General features: G+C 35.1%; 1 pseudogene; it reads right to left on the minus strand.

Annotated features, from left to right (window-relative positions):
• Positions 1-7770: 7770 nt before the first annotated feature.
• The window catches only part of LOC134739305 (UDP-glucuronosyltransferase 2B17-like), a 112226-nt pseudogene continuing 95668 nt past the window's right edge, over positions 7771-24328 (minus strand).

The following is a 24328-nucleotide window of genomic DNA, read 5'->3' on the forward strand; positions in this document are numbered from 1 at the left end:
GATGTGTTTAAATTGTTTCTTTTCTACAATCATGATGTTCTATGAAGATTTAAACTTTTGACTAGTTAACAGATGATTTAAATAGAAAAGTAGCATATGTACTCAGTATACATGTGTATATTCAGCTTGTCAGCATTGAGTTATCTTTCATGAACTTATATATATTTATTTGACACAACCAGGTGGGAGGGGTTCCCAGAGAAACACCAGACAGGCTGTGCACTGGGAGGAGTGCACACTGGAGTGGAGCCACAGAAGTTCATATGATTTGCAGTGAGGAGGAGCCTGGCCCCTCCTCTTCTTGGATGGAATCTGGAATTCAGTCTGTGAGGTGGCAAACCCACTGGCAGGGAAACACACTCTCTCACTTCACTAAGAGCCTCTGTTTCCCCTTTTCTTCCTTTTTAGCTAACAAAACTCTGTCTTATTCACCCTTCAAAGTCTGTGTGCCTAATTTTTCATGGCCATGTGACAAGAACCTTGCTTTTAGCTGAACTAAGAAAAAGTCCCATAACATATAGATACACACACACACACACACACACACATACACACACACAGGCAAAAATGCAAAAACATTCCTCATTTTATTGTGTTTTACAAATATGGTCTTTTTTACAAATTGAAAGCTTATTGCTACCCTGCATTGGGCAAGTTTACCAGTGCCGTCTTTCCAACAAGATGTGCTAACTCTGTCACCATGGCACATTTTGGTAAATTTCACAAAGTTTCAAATATTATTATTATTATTATATCTATTATGAAGATTTGTGATAACTGATTGTTAATATTACTGTAGTAATGTGTTGCGGGCTCCAGAAACTGTATTGGGATAATACGATAAACTTAACTGATAAGTGCTGGTGTCTTCTGACTGCTCTACCAACCAGCCTTTCCCCCATTTCTCTCTCTCTCCTTAGGCCTCCCTATTTCCCAAGGCACAGCAATGTTGAAATCAGGCAAATTAGTAATCCTACAAATGGCCTCTAAGTGTTCAAGGGAAAGGAAGGCTCTCTGATCTCGCAATATCAAAAGCTGGAAATGATTAAACTTATTAAGAAAGGCATGTTGAAAGCTGATACAGGCTCAGATCTGTACCTCTTATGCCAAACAGTTAGCCAAGTTGTGAATATAAAAAAAAAATTTGGGAAGGACATTAAAAGTGCTACACATGTACACATGAATGATATGAAAGTGCAATAGCCTTGTTGGTTGGATAAAAGATCAAACCAGTGACAATATTCCCTAAATTTAGCCAAAGCCTAAACCAGAGCAAGGCCATAATTCTCTCCAATGCTGAGAGGGGTGCAGAAGAAATCTTTGAGTCTAGCGGTGGTTGGTTCATGAAGTTTAAGGGAATAAGCCATCTCCATAACATAAAAGTGCAAAATAAAAGAAGCTACAGAAGGTTATCCAGAAGATGTAGCTAAAATAGTTACTGAAAGTGGCCACACTAAACAGGAGATTTTTCCTTGTGTACAGAGCATCTTTCTCTTGAAAGAAGATACCATTTAGCTCTTTCATATATTCACAGGAGAAGTCATTGTCTAGCTTCAATGCTTCAAAGGACAGGATGACTCTTTCATTAGAGGCTAATGCAGCTGGTGGCTTGAAGTTGAAGCCAATTTTTTTTCCTTTTTTTTTTTTTTTTTTTTTTTGAGATGGAGTCTTACTCTGTCACCCAGGCTGGAGTGCAGTGGCACCATCTCAGCTCAGCGCAAGCTCCACCTCCCAGGTTCATGCCATTCTCCTGCCTCAGCCTCCCGAGTAGCTGGGACTACAGGCACCCGCCACCATGCCCGGCTAACTTTTTGTATTTTTAGTAGAGACGGGGTTTCACTGTGGTCTCAATCTCCTGACCTCATGATTCACCCGCCTTGGCCTCCCAAAGTGGTGGGATTACAGGGGTGAGCCACCGCACCTGGCTGAAGTCACTGTTTATTTACCATTTCGAATATCCTAGGGCCTTAGATAAATTATTCTAAATCTACTCTCTCTGTGCTCTATTAATGGAATATCAAAGCTTGGTTGATAACACATTTCTTTACAGCATAAATTACTAAATATTTTAATCCCACTGTTGAGTTCTATTGCCCAGAAAGAAATATTCCTTTAGAAATATTAGCATTCATTGACATTGTACCTGGTCACCCAAGAGCTCTTATGGAGATACACAGGGAGATTAATGCTGTTTTTATGCCTGATAATACAACATTCATTCTGTAACACATACATCAAAAAGTAATTTCAACTTTTAAGTCAATTAAGGAATATGTTTTGTAAGATCATTGCTGTCATTAATAGCAATTTCTCTGTTGGATATTGTCAAAGTAAATTCAACACTTTCTGGAAAAGTTTCACCTTTCTAGATGATATTAAGAACATTTGAGTCATTAAATGAAGTAAACATATCAACATTAACAGGAATTTGGCAGAATTTGATTTCAAATGTCATAGATAATGTTGACAGCTTCAAGAATTCAATGGAAGAAGTAACCACAGATATGGTAGAAAGGGTAAGGGAACTATTACTGGAATTAGAAGAAGAACCTGAAGTTGTGACTGAATTGCTATAATCTCATGATAAAACTTGAATAGATGAGTTCTTTCTTATGGATCAGCAAAAAAATGTGGTATAGTGAGATAGAACCTACTCCTGGTGAAGATGCTGTGAACATTGTTGAAATGACAACAAAGTATTTAGAATATTACTTAACCTTATTTGATAAAGCAGCAGTAGGGTTTAAGTGGATTGATTCCAACTTTAAAAGAAGTTCTATCATGAGTAAAATGCTATCAAACTGCATTGAATGCTGCAGATAAATCCAAGTCAAAATCACAATGAGATGCTAACTCAAGCCAGTCAGAATGGCTATTTTTAATAAGTCAAAAACAACAGATGCTGGTGAGATTGTGGAGAAAAAGGAACACTTTTACACTGTTGGTGAGAGTTTAAATTTGTTCAACCATTGTGAAAGACAGTGTGGTGATTCCTCAAAGACCTAGAGGCAGAAATATAATTTGTCCTAGCAATTCCATTACTGAGTATATACCCAAAATAACATAAATTGTTCTATTATAAATACAAATGCATGCATATGTTTGTTGTGGCAATATTCACAATAGCAAAGACATGGATTCAACCTAAATGCCCATCAATGACAGGCTGGACAAAGAAAATGTGGTACATATTCTCCTTGGAATACTATGCATCCCTAAAAAAGAATGAGATCATATCCTTTTCAGGGACATGGTTGGAGTTGGAGGCTGTTATTCATAGCAAAGTAATGAAGAAACAGATAACCAAATACCACATGTCCTAACTTATATGTGGTAGCTAAATGAGGAGAAGATATGGACACATGCGGGGTAACAACCCACAGTGGGGACTTTTGGAGGTCAGGGGATGTGAGGAGGGAGAGGATCAGAAAGAACAGCTAATGGATGCTAGGCTTAATACCTGGGTAATGGGATGATCTGTGCAGCAAACCACGATGGCACACATTTACCTTGTAACAAACCTGGACATCCTGCACATGTACTTTGAACTTCAAATAAAAGTTGGAAATTTTTAAAAAAGGAAGGTCAATGGGTGCTGCAAACATTATTTTTGTCTTTTTAAAAGACATTGCCACAGCTCCCCAAACTTTCAGCAGCCACGACCCTGATTAGTTAGCAGCTGTCATTATCAATGCAAGACCCTCCACCTACAAAATGATTACAACTCACTGCAGGCTCAGATGATTGTTAGCATTTTTAAAGCAATGAAGTATTTTCATTACAGTGTGTACATTATTTGTAACATATTTATATTGCAGACTTAATAGACTACAGTATAGTGTAAACATAACAACTATATGCCACGGAAAACCAGAAAATTTTGTTTGACTTACTTCACTTCAGTGTTCTGGGACCAAATCTGCAATATCTTGGAAGTATGTCTTGTATAAGTGAAAATAAAATGAGATCTACTCGTTTAAAAGTATTTTAAGTGTATGATACATTATTGTTAACTATGGCCACAATGTCGTGCAGCAGTGCTCTGAAACCTGCTCTTCTTGTTTTTACTGGAACTTTATACTCATTGAACAGCAACTCTCAATTTCCTCCATTCTCCAGCCACTGGTAACCTCCATTCTACTCTCTGATTGTTTGAGTTTGACTGTTTCAAATTTCTCACACAAGTAGAATCATAAAGTATGTGTCCCATTGAGACTGGCTTATTTCACTTAACATTATTTCCTGAAGATTCATCTATGTTGCTACATATTGCAGGATGGGTGGATCATATGGAAGTTCTATTTTTAATCTTTTGAGCAACCTCTACACTGTTTTCATTTTGGCTATAAAAATTTATATTCCCACTTACAGTGTATGAAAGTTTCAATTTCTCCATTTCCTAGCCAACAATTTTTATTGTGTGTGTATATATGTTTGTGTGTGTTTGTGTCTGTATGTTGATAAAGACATTGTAAGAGGTATGAGGTGATATCGCATTGTAGTTTTGATTTCCCTGATGATGAATTCACATTAATTATTTTTCATACAGCTGTTGTCCATATGTTCTTCTTCCTCAGAGAAATGTCTTTTCAAGTATTTGCCTATTTATTAATCATGGCTTTTTTTTTCTCTTTTTGCTATTGAGTTGTTGCAGTTCCTAATATATTTTAGGTATTAACCTCTCATGAGATATATGATTTGAAAATGTTTCCCATTCCCATTTTATCTTTTCACTCTGTTGACTTATTTGCTGTGCAGAAACTTTTTAGTTTAATACAATTCTACTTTCATATATTTGACCTTGTTACCTGTACTTCTGAGGTCATACCCAATATACCATTGCCCAGACCAATGTCATAAAACTTTTTCCCTGTGTTTTATTGTGAGAGTTTTATAGTTTCAGGGCTTATGTTTAAGTCTTTCATTTGTTTTGTGTTGATTTTTGTATATGACATAAACTAAGGGTTCAATTTTATTCTTTTGCATGTGGACATCCAGTGTTCCCATCCAGTACCATTTCTTGAAGAGACTGACCTTTATTGAGTATATTTGAGACTCATTAAAGATAAGTGCATAGTATATTTGTGACTTTATCATCTGGGCTCTGTATTCTGTTACTTAGATCTCTCTCTATTTATGTCTTTATGTGAATACCATGTTATTTTAATAACTGTAGCTTTTAATATATATTGAAATAAGGAGATGTGATGCCCTATAACTGTTTTACTTTTCCCACATTGTTTTGGCTAGTTACTTCTTCCTGGATCATTATACATTTTAAGATTTTTTTGTCTTTGTATAAGTCATTGGTGTTTCTATAGAGATTACGTTTAATATGTTAATCACCTTAGGTTGTATAGATGTTTCTATAATATTAAATCTTCCAGTCAATATACTATGTCTTTCTAAATTAGTATAATCTTTAATTTCATTCATCAATGTTTTGTAGTTTTTAGTATACGTGTCTTTCTTCCACTGGTTAAAGTTTATTCCTATGCATTTTGTCCTTTTTGAGGCCATTGCAAATTGGAATGTTTTGTTAATTTCCTTTTCTGATAGTTCTTTGTTAATACACAGAAAGGTAAGTGATTTTTGTACGTTGATTTTATATGCTGCAAATTTACTGAATTTATGCACTTGTTCTAGTAATATTTTGTGGCATCTTTAGGGTTTTCCACATATAATATCATGTCCTCTGCAAACAGAGGTTATTTTACTGTTGATTCAGAAGCCTGTTGCTTTTTTTATTTTTCTTGCCTAATTGTTCTGGCTAGGATTTCCAGTATGGTGTATAATAGAAGCAGCAAGAGTGAACATCCTTTCCTTATTGTGAAAACAGATGAAAAGTTTTCAGTTTTTTTTAATCATTGAGTATGATGTTAGCTATGAGCTTTTCATATATTGCCTTTATCAGGTTAAGATAATTTCCTTCTATTTCTTGTTGTGGGAAGTCAGGGACCCTGAATGTAGGGACTGGCTGGAGCTGAGGCAGAAGAACATAAATTGTGAAGATTTCATGGACATTTATCCATTCCCAAAATTAATACTTTTATAATTTCTTACACCTGTCTTTACTACAATCTCTGAACATAAATTGTGAAGATTTCATGGACATTTATCACTTCCCTAATAATACTATTATAATTTCTTATGCTTTTCTTTACTTTAATCTCTTAATCCTGTTCTCTTCATAAGCTAAGAATGTATGTCACCTCAGGACCACTATTGTACAAATTGATTGTAGAACATGTGTGTTTGAACAATACGAAATCTGTTTGTAAAACATATATGTTTGAACAATATGAAATCAGTGGACCCTGAAAAACAACAGAATAACAGCAATTTTCATGGAACAAGGGAAGATAACCATAAGGTCTGACTGCCTGAGGGGTTGGGCAGAATAAGCCATATTTTTCTTCTTGCAGAAAGCCTATAAATGGATGTGCAAGTAGGAGAAATATTGCTGAATTCTTTTCCCAGCAAGGAGTAACCCTGGGGAAGGAATGCATTCCTGGGGGGAGGTCTATGAATGGCCACTCTGGGAGTGTCTGTCTTATGTGGTTGAGATAAGGACTGAAATATGCCCTGGTCTCCTGCAGTACCCTCAGGCTTACTAGGATTGGGACATTCCAGCCTGGAAAATTCTAGCCAGACTGGTTCTCTGCTCTCAAAGCCTGTTTTCTGTTAAGATGTTTATCAAAACAATATGTGAACAGCAGGACATAGAGCCTCATCAGTAATTCTAATTCTGCCTTTGCCTTGTGATCTTTATGGTCCTTTGAAGCATGTGATCCTTGTGACCTACTCCCTGTTCGTACACCCCTTCCTCTTTTAAAATCCCTAATAAAAACTTGCTGGTTTTGTGGCTCAGGGTCGTCAGCACAGTCCTACCAATATGTGATGTCACCCCCAGAGGCCCAGCTGTAAAATTTCTCTCTTTGTACTCCTTCTCTTTATTTCTCAGACCAGCCAACAATTAGGGAAAATAGAAAAGACCTACATTGAAATATTGGGGGCTCGTTCCCCCAATATCATTTCTATTTCTAGTTTGTTTAGAGCTCTCTTTTAAAAACTCATAAACAATTGATTTTTTTCAAATGCTTTGTTTTGCATTTACTGATGTATCAGGTGATTTTTGTTCATCATTGGGTTAAGGTGATATGTCACATTTTCTCATTTTTGTGTGTTCAATTATCCTTAAATCTAGGGATAAATTTGTCATTTATTTTAGGAAAGAAGCAATGCTGAGTCTTGAACATAGTAAAAGCCAAGCAACACTACTGGTCTTGTAATATCAAAAGAAAGAGTGAGACTTTCTTCACAATTTAATTATTGAGTAGTTTCTTTGCAACAGTAAAAACAACCAAATTCTGCTGAAAATGAAAGCAAAGTATTCTGAGTATTTGCAAAATGGTATTAATATTGTGAATGGATGTCTTAATATTGGGTCAATGTATAAAGTGTGAAACACAGCTCAGTAATTTTTGTGTGTGTGCACCACTTGTGAATAGAATAATGTATTCCACATAAATCCATATGGTTTTATATTATTTTTTCTTTTTCCTTGTTTTTAAGTATTTGACTAAGAATATTTCTAACTTTTAAATAGGTACTAAATCTCTGGAAAATAAATTTTGACCTAACAGGGTAAGTTATAAAAATGTGTTTTGTCACAGGAGGAAGGAAATCCTCTATAACAACCTCTTCATGCTGGAATTAACTGGAGGAATTCTGTCTTTTGGTCATTCCAGCTTCAAGCCTTTGATGTAACTAATCCCTTTTCCCCTTCTTTCCTGTTTTAGCAAACTTTCAGAAAGAAAACAGGCAACATCTTGTGATGATGAAGATCACAGTTGCCACACAGGCCAGCAGGAACCCAATCACATGCAAGTTGTGGTTTTGGAACCAGGTGAGGTCGTGGGCTGCAACCCGAAGGTGCTTGGCTCCTTTGTGCTGCATGACAAACTCAATCCAGAAGGCTGCTTGATCCAGGGGCTTAATTGGCAAATCACAGTGAATTCTTGATAACTTCATAGCATTCTCTTTGTAGCTGAAGGATAAACATAAAAATACCAACATTGAAAGTAAATTTATTTACTAAGTCTATGGATGGTCTTTGAAAAGTGTCACATCAATGCTTCAAAGTAAATATTATAGAATTGTCATAGGAATCGAATGTTTTGGTTTGGACAAACGTAGAAAGTTTATTTTTTAAAATGGAATTTTATAATGACAAATATTTTTTAAATTAAAAATGGAAGGTCAGGTGAGGTTAATATCTTTGTAGCAGAGGAAATATTTTGAGCCATTCTATGTGCTACAGGTAAGGCAGTGGAAATGCAATCTGAGATTGATCATCTTGATATTTTATTTTATTTTTTTTTTGAGACAGAGTCTTTCTCTATGGCCCAGATTGGAGTGCAGTGGCATGATTATGGCTCACAGCAGCCTCGACAGTGTGGGCTTAAACAATTCTCCCACCTCTGCCTCCTGAGTAGCTGGGACTGCAGGCGTGCACCGCTTTGCCCAGTAATTTTTAAATATTTCTTTGTAGAGATGGAGTCCTACCAGTTTGCCCAGGATGGTTTCAAACTCTTGGGCTCAAGTGATCCTTTTGCTTTAGCCTTCCAAATTTCTGGGACTACAGGTGTGAACTACCTTTATCGACCCATTTTGATATTCTTAAGGAAAAATTGTTTCACAGCTGGTGTAATATTTCTAAATTAGTCTTTCTCTTTCTACCCTACTATTCTGTATTCTACCATATTTTCCTCCTAGTAGTCAGAATAATTTTTTGAAATAAAAGCCAGATTATGGCATTCATCTGCTAAGATTTTCACCTGGCTTCTCACTATATTAAGAATAAAATTTAAATCTGTCTTTGTTCTACAGAACCCTACATGGGCAGGCATGGGCAACTTCTTCTAACACTTTTCCCATCCACCTTCTCTCCTAGAGGCATTGCCCTTCTATTGTTCTTTGAGCTCCCCAATGTGTTCTCACCTTAGCCCCTTTACACCCGTTGTCCCCTCTCTCCCTCTCTTGGAATATTCCTCCTTACAACAACTTGAGGCTTGCTTCTATATCTTTTTGAGACTTCCCCTTAAATAATACCTGTTAGAGAGGCTTTTCCTGGCCACACTATGGTAGTACCTGTAGGATTTCCTCTATTGTTTTGTGCTTATTTTGCTGTTTAATTCCTGGAACTTAAAAATATGTTACTAGTCTTCTCAAATAAAACTTTAAGTATAAAATACATAAATGTACACAAATTCAATGAGTAGCTCAAAATTTTAACATTACCTTGAACAATATCCTGATGTGAACACCAACTTACCTACTACTCAGATCATAATATGAAACATCACAACCTGCCTAGAAAAACTCTGTCTTCTTGGGCCATTTTAGTCACTACTTTTGTCCTCAAGTTAAAACTACCTTGACTTCTAATAGATTAATATTGCTTGTTTACATAATGAATTATATAATATATACTCGTTTGTGTCTTTTCTTGGGTAGAAGTTATTGGCTAATTCGATTGCTGTAATATGATTCAGTCAATTGACAAATACCACAGATTATCTCTTATTTTTATGACTGATGGATCTTTGGGTTGTTAAGATTTTTGAACACGATTACTAATTCTGGGGTAAGCAAATGTGTGTATATCATTAGATATACATATTAATACATTTTTGATGGGTGTACACTTGAGAGATGAGTTGCTGAGAAAAAGATGCATGTAGAATTATGATGTTATGTTGACTGGCTTTTTAAATACACAAATTTAATTTCCAAAATTTAGAGTTATTTTTTAAGTTGTAATTTTTTGGATAATTTTGAATTTATTTATAGTATGATTAGAGCATTTCCTTTTTATGCTTTTGAATCTTATCACATTTGCTAAGTCTTGATTTTTGGCCCAGTAGAAGTTCAATTCACTAACTATTCCATATACTCTTAATAAATGTGTATTCTCAATATACATTCACACTCACCTCCACACATAAATATGTATGTGTGTGTGTATACACATATATATATGCACACACACATATACACAAACATATATATATGCAATACATATATATGTATACACACACGTATATACAATAGGTTATATTTATGCTCTTCAAATGTTTATTTTTAAATCACTATTTTTTTTTTTTGGTCTGTGTAAATTTAGTATGAGTTCTAGTAGATTCACATTTAAATCTACTATCTTATTCTGTATTTTATTTTCTGTTTTCCAATCTGCCGTATGTTTCTTTTCTAATTCTTTCCTGTTTGCTTTTAAACTATTTTTAATCATTCATTGTCTCACTATCTTCCTGGTAAGGTATTTTCAGTATATTTCCTAAGGTGGTACCTCCTTATATATATTGATAATAGTAATCAATAGTCACAGCATTTTCTACATTATTTCTTTTGGAGCACAGAAAAATTATTACAGATTTATTTCCTCAATATAAAAACTTTGTGCTTCAAGGGACATCTTCAATAAAGTAAAAAAAAGAATCAACCTATAAAGAGTGGGAGAAAATATTTAAAAATCATAGACTGACAAGACATTCCACCAATAATATAAAAATAATTCTTATGAATCAATAGTAAGATAAAAATGTTAGAAATGTTCAAAAGATGGGAATAAAATTTTCTCAAAAGAAGATGAATGACTTGCCAGTAAGTGCATGAAAAGATGGTTAATGTCTTTAGCCACAAGGAAAATGCAAATTAAATCCACAATGAAAGATCATTTTATATCCACTGGGATCCCTGTAACAAAAAGACAGGAGATAACAAGTGTAGGGAAGAGTGTGAAGAAATTGGAACCCTCCTGTACAGCTAGGAGTAATGAAAAATGGTGCAAGTACTTTGAAAAACAGTTTAGCAGTTCTTCATAAACATCAATTTTCCATATGGCTCAGAAATTCCACTCCTAGTGTCTTCTCAAAATTAGTGAAAACAACTTTTTTCACAAAAAATATGTATAGCAGTGTTTATAAAAGCTAAAATTGGAAATAACTGAAATGTCTGAGAGCTGATAAATGGGTAAATTCAAAATGGTACATTCATCAAAGAATATTAGCAATAAAAAGAAAAAAGTTCTGACACTTTCAACAATATGGGTGAAACTAATAAAAGACATTGTATTAAGTCAAAGAAATCATTTATAGAACACCGTAAATCATGATTTAATTTACGTGAAATATCCAGAGAGAACAATCTATTGAGAAACTAAGTTGGTATTTCCCTAGGACTGGAGGTTTATCAACAGTGATTTTATGCATTTTCAGGTTTATTTTAGGGTGATAAAAATGTTCAAAAATTATATTATGGTGATGGCTTTGTAACTATGTAAATGTACTAACTAATTTAGATTTCACTTTTAAATAGGTAAATATTAGGCTAGGCAAATTGTATCAAAATAATGATAATAATAAAAATACATTATTGAGCATGAATACAGTTATACTTTCAGAAATTTTATGTATTGAATTGAAATACTTTATTGTATTTCTCCAAGTTCATTATTTCATTGTATTATAATCTGTCATTCAAAAAACTTATATTTTAAACAATTATCTATATATGTTTAAAAATATTTTTTGTGTAGAAAGTTGTTACAGTAATTATTGACCCATCAAATATATGGGATAAAATGTAACTGAAATAATTGGTGAAAAATAAAAGCAGGTTTCAAGTTGGTTAAATTATTTAAATTCTTTCAAAATTGGTCTCCTAAAAGGGATAAGACATGTATTCAGTGTTGTCAAAAGAATCTGTAAATACCACCTAGTAAAAAAAATTGTCATACTCACACAGGGTCATTAATGACTGTCTTCAGTGCAATGAGCAAATACTTGACATGGTCCTGATGTCCACATTGAGGGCCTTCATGTGAACAATGTTATCAGGTTGATCTGCAAAGGAATGGCCACCATAGGGATCCCGTGATAGATTGCCTCGTAGATGCCACTGGTTTCACCATGAGTCATAAAAGATTTGGTTTTTGGATGACCTAGGATTGAATAAATTTTAGCAAAATTATTCATAAGACTAAAATGAGAAATGCACAATAGAATGCTCTGAAAGGGGCAGTGTCTACTAAATAACAGATTATTACACACAACAAACTCCATTAGAATTGCTTTCAGATTTCAGAGAAAGAAGCACCTAATTCTTCTGGAGGTAAGTGAAGGCCACATGAAGAGGTGGTGGCGTGTGTGACTTCAGACTCAAAAAATGAATTGATATTGCCAGGTGGACAAACTGAAAAAGCACATTCTGAATGAAAAAAATGTGCAAAAAAAGAGAAAAGAAAATCAATAATATTGTGTATGTTAGAGCATTTTCCCTTAAATAAATACTGCGGTCACTGAGTGGGACATGTGGTGTATGCAAGGCAACAGGGAGTGTGGTGGTGGTATTGGAATAGAAGAAGGGCAGGCCACATTACATCAGGAAATGTGTTACCACTTTATGATAAAGATTGAGGATTTAGGCCGGGTGCGGAGGCTCATGCCTGTAATCCCAGCAATTTGAGAGGCAGAGGTAGGTGGATCACCCGAGGTCAGGAGTTCGAGACCAGCCTGGCCAACATGGTGAAACCAGGTCTCTACTAAAACTACAAAAATTAGAGAGGCTTGGGGACAGGTGCCTGTAATCCCAGCTACTCGGGAGGCTGAGGCAGGAGAATCGCTTGAACCTGGGAGGTGAAGGTTGCAGTGAGCCAAGGTCGTGCCAATGCACTCCAGCCTGGGGACAAGAGCAAGACTTCATCTCAAAAAAAAAAAAAAAAGATTGAGGATTTATTTTCAGAAAATGCAGAGTTATTGGTAATAGAAGAGGCACTGTTATTTTTTAGTGTCTTTTGAAATTAACCCTACAGTAGGGAAAAGGACAGGTGTAAAGCTGTACAAATAGGAGACAGAGAGACAATCCAGGAAGTTATTGGGAAACCCCGTGAGAGGTAATTATATCTGAAATAAAGATAATTTGATTCTGAACATAAAGAATGTGAGTGTCTATAACAAAATACCAACTATATAGTTATTTTCCTGGTAAGACTGGAAAATAAATATAAAGTAATCAGGCTTTATATTGAGTTTTTTGATAATAAATGTTCAGTAAGTTTCTTTCAGGTTGAACTATCCCTCTAATTGGCTGTTAGTCATATATTCAGTATTTGTTCTGCAGAGTATTACCAAGAAGGTCATTCTGGGATATCCAGTTGTACAGCTGAGTATTGGATGCTAAAGTATTTGGTCTCTTTCCATCCACAGAACCTGTTGGGGCAAAGAAAATATCTTGTTCCATAAGTAGAACGCCAAAGGTATAAGATGTTAGAACTCTAAAGAAATTGTCAATCAGCTAGTTAAACCCCTTCCATATGATAGATGAAAAAATGAGAACAAGCAATTTTAAGAAATGAGTACCACTAAAAGACTATTGAATATCCACATTTCATGTCTTTACTTTTATTATCAATTTGGTATGTAAGAAAATCATGATGTTTCCAACAGAGAAGCTTAGACACTTAAGAGTATCAATAAAAAATTCAAAAATTTAAGAAATTATTAGACAGTCATTATAATTCTACTGTAAAATACAGTAACAAATTAGTGACAACTTATACATTTATTTTATGTATTTTATACTACCTGTAATCTTCCAAATTTAATGTTAGTTTATTTCTTGAGTGAAATGAAAAGTGTTTACTTATATCTATTTTTCTGTAAGTTATTTTATTAGTGTTTGACATCTTTGATTTATAAAAAAATCTATAAAATCAGTTACCTGTGAGAAATAAATCAGTGCTACATAGGTAGTACATACAACTTCTTGCAGATTACACATTACCCAGCACTACATCCAAGAAAAATTTCGAGTGGCAATTTCTTTCTTTTCTTTTCTTTCTTTTTTTTTTTTTTTTTTGAGACGGAGTCTTGCTCTGTTGCCCAGGCTGGAGTTCAGTGGCACTATCTCAGCTCACTGCAACCCTCGCCTCCTGGGTTCAAGCGATTTTTCTGCCTCAGCCTCTCAAGTAGGTGGGATTACAGGCATGCACTGCCATGCCCAGCTAATTTTTATATTTTTTAGTAGAGACGGGGTTTCACCATGTTGGCCAGGCTGGTCTCAAACTCCTGACCTCAAGTGATCTGCCCGCCTAGGCATCCCAAAGTGCAAGTGGCAATTTCTGAGTCAAATTCAAAGTATAATCATTTTGCCAGTTTTGGAAATTCTTCCAATGTAGGCCAAAAGAGCCAATTGGCAATTTATGAATAAGAATATACACACTAAAAAATTGTAAAATTATATTTTGCTAAATTTTGCTTAACTGATCATTAACACTTAGATGCCGCTATGAAGCATCGACAGCATAGATTAATATGGGCTGCTTTAACCAAGCCATACCCATAGACAGTACCAAAATAAGATACTGATTTTAGATTCCCCAAGCAATCCTTATAAACTGGACTGTAATTTATGAGTGTTTTTCTTGTATTTGCTATGTGGTTGTTAAAGTAACTTTGTGTTTCCAGAAAAAAATTGGCATAGGTCGTTAGGAGAAGGCTATGTCAGGGAGGAAACTAAAAAGTAACTCACAAATACACAAAAACTTCAAGTGTATTCTGCATATTACAAAATAAGTTCCTACTGTATTTCATGGAGTGAGGGCATCTGAACCTCTTTCCATGCCTGGCTTCCTTCTGCTTGACTCCTTCTTATATTCCCTTCTCCTTCCTCAGTCGGGAGGAGGTGTTTATCTGATGGTTAGAGCAGAGGCTTTATGGTACCACATTTTATAATGCATGGAGTCTACCCTAAAAGCAGGATTCTGTTCCCTCCTTTTCTATCATATTTTCCTGTTTAAGACATTAGCAAGGCCCAGTAAACAGGGCAGGCAAGTACTTCTGTTTCTCTAAATCTACTTGGCTAGGTGGATACCTCCAGAATAGTGGTTTGTCAGGCTGGACATCTTTTCTCTGAATGCATTCTGAATTGCCTGCTAAATAGGTCTATTCCAAAATATGCAGAAAGTACAGGAGACCAGATTACTGAGCAAGCCTAAATTGAATGATGCACTTCAGACTTTTTTCAATACCTTATTGTTACTGTAATAGTGCAGTAACTGATTAAAATGTAAGTCATTTTAGATAATATCTATAGTTGTACCATGTTCTCAGGAAACTTGTAAGCAAAAGGGACAAATGACAGGGCAGAATTTGGTGATTTCTGTGTACATGCCTACAATACTATGATAATACCACAACTTCACCTGCACCTCTTAAATATATTTTTTTCTGATCACAATATTAATGTCAGAATTTTTATCAATCAAACACACCCTCGTTATTTTGGTATCTTCCATATATATTTTTGTTTTTGGACCAATATCTGAGATAATCAGAGCTATCATATCAGTTATTTTTTCTGGCAGAAAATTTCTATGATTGGACTCTTTACAGAGTTTAACAGACTCATTCAGTAGCTGTCCACCATTAAGACATTTTTTCTAACCTTTCGTGGAATCTGGGCAAGAGCTGATGCAATCACGTTGGCCCTTTCTTCTGTGATGTTACTGACCATAGACCTAAGTGAGAATGCCATGACACCATTTTCTCCAGAGCTCTGCACAAACTCTTCCATTTTCTGTGAAGAAAGAATTTGTTCTATCACAAAAGAGTGTCAGCATAGCAAACACTATAGAAAAGATTAGTACATACATCTAAGAAGAGAAAATCAAGCGTCATCAGAAATTTTTGGAGTAATGGCTATTTTTTAACTGACCTAACCTCTGTTTCTTTGGAAGAAGTTATGGAATATGATACACATGGCATCTGTTATGCCTATTTGTGTAAACATGTGTGTCTGTGTAAGGAAAAGATGAAAAACAACTACGACACTACAGAAGAAGGAGATAATGCTAGAAAATATTATACCCAGACTCTTCATTTACAATACTGTAATTACTAATATGGGTTCTTGGAAGATGGCATTTGTTGTGTTTAATTCCATATTGTTGTAGTTCTACTAAATTCCTTGTGTCTATTAAGGCAGGGTTTTTTGTTTGTTTGTTCTTTCTGTAGAGTTCTTTTAGTTGGGAGTCATTGGAACCATTACCTGGCTATGAGCAGTGAGGAAAAGTTACTATTGAAATAATTTTATATCTCTGTTTCTTTAGCTCTGTAATTCTTTATACCTCATTTAAAACTTGTCAGATTATCTGTCTTTTTCCCTAAAAAAACAATCTTTAAAAGCTGAGGTTTAATAATGATGGAGATTCAGGAGTCTGATACTGTGGTGCGAAATTTCTGTGAACTAGTCCTGAGAATCTCATTTATAATACAGAATTATGCAGTATATAGTTACATAACTGAGTGATCGTATTTCTCAGGTCATTGCTTAAATATTACTAAGACTTTTTTTTCTGAAATCACACTGCATAAATTGATATGCTACTGGCCAGGCATGGTGGCTCACACCTGTAATCCTAGCACTTTGAGAGGTCGAGGTGGGCAGATCACGAGGTCAAGATATTGGGACCATCCTGGCCAACATGGTGAAACCCCATCTCTACTAAAAATACAAAAATTAGCTGGGCGTGGTGGCACACACCTGTAATCCCAGATACTCGGGAGGCTGAGGCAGGAGAATTGCTTGAACCCGGGAGGTGGAGGTTGCAGTGAGCCGAGATTGTGCCACTGCACTCCAGCCTGGGTGACAGAGCGAGACTCCATCTCAAAACAAAACAAAACAAAATAAAACAAACAAAACAACTGATGTGCTACTTATAACTGCCTGTGAGAGACCCTCATCATCACTTTTCTGTGTCTCACAGGGGCACTTACACCTCAGTGGAAGAATCCACCAGTCATTTTTCCAGTGGAGATCTCTTCACTATCTTGAGTAGCTCATTCACACTGTATAAACCCCTTGTTGAATATGTGTTTGCTTGAAATTTATTGAATTACTCTGAATTGTGGTTTCCTATATGTTCTCATTTGTAAATGTAAATGCGTAGTATAATTCCACATTGCTCAATGCATACGCCTATCAAGACAAAATAAAGAGAAAGAGAAATGTAAAGCCAAAAGTTTTCAGTATATAATGTCAAAATTGAATACCCATCTTTTTGTTGTTGTTGTTTCTTTTGTTTTACATTTATTATTTGATTTATTTTCTCTGTAAAATAATGATGAACCCCTTCCAACATAACACGCATACTTTCAGATCCTAAACATGGGAGGTAAACCTTCTTTTAAAAACTTGTTTAAAAAAAGAAATCCTAAAGTTTGTGTATGCACAACATATATTGCCAAGTATTTTTCAAAAATATAATTTCAGCCTTATGACATTAGTTTTAATTGGACAGTCACTGTATTCCAGGTAGTTCATGGGGCTCCCAGGTATTCTGTGTGACTCATTACCTGTGAGAACCCAAAGTATCTGAAACAGTTCTCAATTTAGAAAGTTTATTTTGTCAAGGATAAGGACATGCTCATGACACTGCCTCAGAAAGTCTCAATGACATGTGCTCAAGGTGGCTGGGGCACAGCTTGGTTTTACACATTTTAGGAAGACATGAGACATCAATCAATATGCATATGATGTACATTGGTTTGGTCAGGAAAGGTGGGGCAATTCAAAGTGATACCTTCATGTCATAGATAAGAGACAAAAGGTTGCATTCTTTTTTGGGTCTTCAATAAGCCTTTTGCTGAATACACAGTATACATATGAGAGAAGGGTTGAGAAATAGTCACTTACGCCTTAGTCTGACTCAGTAGATCTGCATTTTTTCCATAAACGGTGGTGAAGGGATGGCTTTGAGTTCTGTCCTCTTTTGTCCCTCACCTGTGAAGATAAGCTATCAATTTACATTTTCAGGGTGAAATTCAACAGAAATGTTTCAGGTTAAAGATTTTGAGGCCCACAAGGAATTTCCTTGTGGGAAAATTGTAAGGGAGGTATGTAACTTAAAAACAACAACAACAACAAAAACCCAACTTTGTAGCTATCTTACTTAGGAATAAAATGGGAGGCAGGTTTGGCTGATACAGTTTCCAGCTTGACTTCTCTTTGACTTAGTGACTTTGGGTTTTCAAGATTATTTTTCTTTCAGACCTGTAGCCACATTTAATGGAACTTGTGTTTGATGTTTTGCCTCAATGCCTCACTGCCCAGAGTCTTCTTCATCCACCCAATATTGATGTAACATATTGTCTGTTTATAGACTCATCAGTGATCTCATTCTGGGATATCTTTATGAAAATAATACATCAGTGTACAAAATATTAAAGTATGAAAAGCTTAAAAAAAGAATTAAATTTCCCTCATACTCTCTGTCTAGAGATATTCCTCATTTAAATTTGTATGCTTTTATTATGGTTTTTATTCTATTTATATAATTCACTGTGATGTTTATTTAGATAATTTTAATCTTATTGTATATTCCTTTCCATCCTGCATAAAAATTGTGATCTAGTTCTAGTCATCATTTTGTTTCTCAGTTTCCAATGATACTTGTATTATAGCTGACACTGTAATTATACATATTTTGATAAAATGATTGTAATGGCATAGAATGCATGTTGTACACATTTTTACATAGTACTCAATAGTTTTTCAGGGCTTCTGCCCTTCTCTTCCCTCTGTAGTAGTCCCTACTGTCTATTGTTCCCATTTTTGTCTATGTGTACCCCAAGCTTAGCTCCCACTTATAAGTGAGAACACATAGTATTTAGTTTTCTGTTTCTGGGTTAATTATTCTGGTTCGTGTGTGTGTATGCACAAATCTCCATGTATTTGTTTGTTTATCTTGGCTTTAATCTGTCATTTTATTTTCTTTTTTCAAATGTTGCCTGCTTATCTATCTATCTATCTATCTATCATCTATCTATATATTTAAGAATGAGGACATAGAATGATTCACTGGGATATCTTTGTATCTGTGAAGGACTTAGGACCTGGTTGGCTTTGATTTTTATGCTGAACGCATACAACTACTAGACCTTACCTAAAGGGAACCAAAAATTTCATAAAAAAATTATACTTTGATGTGTTACATCAATTCTAGTTTTCTCATTTTACCCTGGTGAATTTATTTCAATTTCTTTACAGAAAAACTTTCTAGTTTTTGTGTGGAAAGTGCAAAGATGATGGTATTATGTAATACAGTAAGGGTTAGTGCATTTCATTTTCACATCTTTAGTTTCCTTTAGTCTGTAATTATCCCTTCATTTTTTGTCTTTGTTAATTTTTGACTTCTAGATGAATTATTGACCAGTTCTTTTATAGAATGATTCTTATTTTACATTTGTTTAATGTTCCTTTATGATTAAGTTGCTATCACACATTTTTTGGAAAGAATACTGCAGACATGTTGTTGTAGTCTTCACATTGCATCATTTTTGGGCAGCAGATAGTGTTGATTTGTCATGCTGGTGATGCCAACTTTGATTTCTTAGTTAAGATGCTGTCTACAGGTTTATTCCCTTTAAAATTATAATTTCTCATTTTGGAATTAGAAGTATCTTGACAGGAGACTTTGAGACTGTAAATATCCTGTTTCCATTACATCCTTTCCCTCTAATTTTAGCATCCATTCAAAGATAATTTTTGCCTGAATTAAATTATTGTGGAGTTTGTCTAATGATTATTATGTCCATAATTTTTTTAACAATTAGTAAGAGAAATTCTACTCTAAGAAAGAACATTTTTTCCCTTTTATTTCCTTATACTGGTTTCTGTCAAAATGATTTCATGAGTATTTGGTTTATTCCAAAGGTTACAATCCACAGCTATCATTATTCCATTGCTCAAATTGGTCCAGATTTGATTCATTGGGACTTCCTTCAGTTTCCTTCTATATTTTTCTGATCTGTTGTCATCATGTTGTATACTTGTTTACTTTCTGGCACCCCTAGATATTTCAGGCACATCCTGTACTTTTGTTGCCTCAGGGGTGATGTCATTTATATCTTGAGGAAGGCATGGTTCGTTTTATTGGAGTATAGTGTCTAGAAGCAAAATTTCAAGTACTTAGGGTGTTCATTTCATCTGGGATATTATTACTTCTAGGCCATTTAAGCATAGACGTTTTGGAAATATATACATAACTTTTCATTAACAACTTAAGAGAATAAATAAATTATCATTTCCACAAAATACAGAAAATGGAGAGTGTAGTAAGCTAAAACATGGTAAATCTAAATAGTAAATGTTTACAGATAAGTTCAAACTAATAATTTAATGTAAAAAGTTATTTTCATTTAATGTCATATAATAGTTATATATCAATTTAAATAAGAAATAAACTCACCTATTATGGTAGAGATTCTCAGATATTTCAATCCAGCTTTTATTTTTGTTTAAAAGAGAAACACCGAATAAAAATTACCCATATTACTATAAAATATATACAGATTTTACAAGAGGCATATACCCAATAGCAAATAAATGAAAATTGATGCAATGCTACAAAAATCAAACAAAGCAGAATTAAGATGCAAAGTATCAAATGTGATAAGTGAATCATTTCATGTGGATAGAAATAATTCACTTTAACAATAATAAATATTTTGAGATTGAAATATATCTCAGAAACTGATAGATTGAACAGAGAAAATAAATTCTGTGAAAGTTGATTGTATTAGCAACAAAAGTAACAAAAATAATATACTGAATCCCGCATCTTCAAATAGAGTATAAATATTCTTTTGAAGTGCACATGAAAACTTTTATAAAATTAAACTAAGTCAATGTCACAGATAAAATCTTCACAAATTCTGAAGTATATATATCATATGTATCTATATAATGCGATACAATTAAAAGAATTATAAACTTAAAGAGAATGTACTACCTTTCAAATATACACATTTAAGAATTTCATTCAGTGGAGCGGACTGTGCTTATCACTCATGACCCAAGTCTTTACTACCTCTTCTGCTCCAAACACATATATCATGTAAAGAAGACAGCATGGAATGTACTCAGATAGGTATACAACTGAGAAAACTTATACACCAGTTGTTAGCATTAGGGAAAATTGTATGAATAGATTCTTATAGGAGTTATAACAAGGTGGTTTTGGAAGGATAAAAAATGTGGCAAAAGCCTTAAAAGTGGAAAACAAAATTTACCTACAGAGTTCTGGGAATTTCTGTTCCAAAAAAATGTAAGTTGTAATAACTAAAAAATTAAAACAAATTAAAATGAAACTGATCTCTCTAGATGACAGCAGAGACATGCAGGAAATGAGAGTTTGCAGAAATTAACAGCTGTTGAAGATTAACTTATGAAAACCACATGAGGAAATAACCAATTCTACACAATAGTAAGATTTTCACCCAAGGTTTATAAATATAGGAAAAAATCAAAATAATTTTTTTTCTCAGAGATGAGAAAATAGTTAACATAAAAATGGAATGGGGTGAGAAGCGTGAATATAAGGAGGAACACTTAGAAATTGTGGAAATTAGAAATACAGTCACTGATTGTGTAAAATGTAATAGAGTTCACAAAATAAAATGGAACTGAATGAACGAATAAAAGAATGAACACAACCTGCAATAAGGTGAATTAGTAAACTTTCTCTTTTTCTGACTGAACCTTGACTGATAGAGCTTCCAACAGAAATCACCTAATACTGTAGGAATTGCCACTAAGCTGATTAAAATATGAAAGTGTTATTTGCTATTACCATATGTTAGAGCCCTCCTGATTGCCTGCTTTACTTCTGAAGCTCTGTCATTATGGTTTCCTGGTTTTAATCACTCATTCTATGTTTCACTGAAATATTTTGAACTGAGTCAATGTGTTTCTCTCAAATTTAATTTTATTCTATCCTGTCTCTTGCCTCCTGCAGGTTCTCACTTTGAGCAATCCAGCTCCAGAGCTTACCTTCTCTGACCTAGGGTTTCTCATTTTTTTTTTTTTTACCAGTTTATCTGAACTTCATTGACCTTGTTCCTTTGCCAATCACTCTGAGCCACTGTCATCATGACTCAGGATTCTAGAATTTGAACAAATTATAAATTTGCCGTTTGTATCTTCTGTACCCCAAAGAAGAACGAGTAGATGGTACCACAAGAGAAAAATGGGTGCAGTACATGAAAAAAACACCTGAATGAGTCACAAACAAAAAGAGATGGTTGATTAGATTTATAATTAAGCATTTGCCAATCAAATCAGTGATACATTTTTATATTATTTGGATTGGTAAAATTTAACATCCACCATAGATGAAGCACCAAATAACTGTCCACTCCAGTGCTGCACAGGTGGGTGTACACAGAAGGAGGTAGTGTTTGAAGGATACCCCTGGGCTCAACTGACTCAAGCTAGCTCAGTCTTGGTAAGAGGGAGACTGGACACTTCTGGTACGGTTGGGCTGCAGACACACTGTACCAACTGTAAGTTCACTTTAGTGAGAATCTTCATATGCCCTCACTTGAAAGAATTTTCTTTTCCAGATAAGTTTATGCCTTTTATTCATCCAAATTTTACCATGATGCTGTGCTCAAAGATACAACAATATTTGAGGTACTAAAAAATAAGAAATTTGAAATATTGTTGTCTGCTATATCAGTTTTCAATTTACTGAAGGTGGAAATTTTACAGATATTAAGAAATAAAGTAAACTGAAAAAACATAGGTGGAGTGAGACTGAGAGAAAAAGAAATGGAGAGAGTCATGGAACTCCTCCAAGCAGGGTGAAAATTATTGGATATTTATTAAGAAAAGAGATGAATGAAATGAAAATTAACATGGCTAAAAAAAGGTCTCAACACAACATTATAAGAGGTAGGGTGAATAAATGAGACTTTTTGAAATTAATCCAACCTAAAAGGGCCCCAAACTAGTCAGTTTCATTTATCACAGTGTAGAGTAGTTTAAAAAGCAGGAATGCAGAGATCACAATTAGAAAACTGCTTAATAATTTCTTCAGATAATGCTGAGGCAGATTAATCAAGATAAAAATTAACGAAAAAAAGGGTTTATTGGTTTAAGGCCCTGCTATTGACCCAAAGCCTTATGTAAGATTGTCAGGAGATGGGGAATAGAAATTCCAGAGACTCCTTAATACGGGACCCCATGTGCTATGCTACCAAGATGCATTGGGGAAGCCTTGACTGAGGTTATAGTTAGGTTGAGAAACCATAAAAATGTAAAGATTAATAGAATTATGAAATTTGTGATATTTAAACAGGCTTAATTTAAAGACAGTGTGTCTTTTTAACTTAAATGTCTTAAGAGATGGACTTTATGTCTGGCTGGAAACACTTGCTCTACCTATTAAGAATATTGTAACACAAAACCTGCTGATAAAGTCCTAAAGGAACTTAAGTAAAGGTTAATGAAATGAAAATGAAAATGTATAGGAAAGTTGGTATTTTTGAACATACTTTATGTGAAGTAGTATCTATTTTATCTGAATGTGTCAAGGTTGAAGGACACTGTATCTAACTAGGAAATGTTTCTTGAATCTAATATTGTATAACAGAAGGTATGCAAATTTGCCCTTCAGCCAACAGTAATTGGACATGCTAAATGAAAACCACTATGGTAGGGTGGAGCCAAGACGGCTGAATAGGAACAGCTCCAGTCTACAGCTCCCAGTGTGAGCGATGCAGAAGATGAATGATTTCTGCATTTCCAACAGAGGTACTGGGTGCATCTCTCTGGGGATTGTTGGACAGTGGGTGCAGGACAGTGGGTGCAGTGCACTGAGCATGAGCCAAAGCAGGGTGAGGCATCGCCTCACCCAGGAAGTGCAAGGGGTCAAGGAATTCCTTTTCCTAACCAAGGAAAGAGTGACAGATGACACTTGGAAAATCGGGTCACTCCCACCCTAATACTGTGCTTTTCCAATGGTCTTAGCAAATGGCACACCAGGAGATTATATCCCACACCTGGCTCAGAAGGTCCTATACCCACGGAGCTTCGCTCATTGCCAGCAAAGCAGTCTGAGATCAAACTGCAAGGTGGAAGCGAGGCTGGGGGAGGGGCACCCTCCATTGCCGAGGCTTGAGTAGGTAAACAAAGCGGCCGGGAAGTTCAAACTGGGTGGAGCCCACCACAGCTCAAGGAGGCCTGCCTGCCTCTATAGAGTCCACCTCTGGGGTCAGGGCATAGCCAAACAAAAGGCAGCAGAAACCTCTGCAGACTTAAATGTCCCTGTTTGACAGCTTTGAAGAGAGCAGTGGTTCTCCCAGCACACAGCTTGAGATCTGAGAACGGACAGACTGCCTCCACAAGTGGGTCCCGGACCCCCGAGTAGCCTAACTGGGAGGCACCCCCCAGTAGGGGCAGATTG

Source organism: Pongo pygmaeus, chromosome 3 (genome assembly GCF_028885625.2).
Source record: "Pongo pygmaeus isolate AG05252 chromosome 3, NHGRI_mPonPyg2-v2.0_pri, whole genome shotgun sequence".
NCBI lineage: Eukaryota > Metazoa > Chordata > Mammalia > Primates > Hominidae > Pongo > Pongo pygmaeus.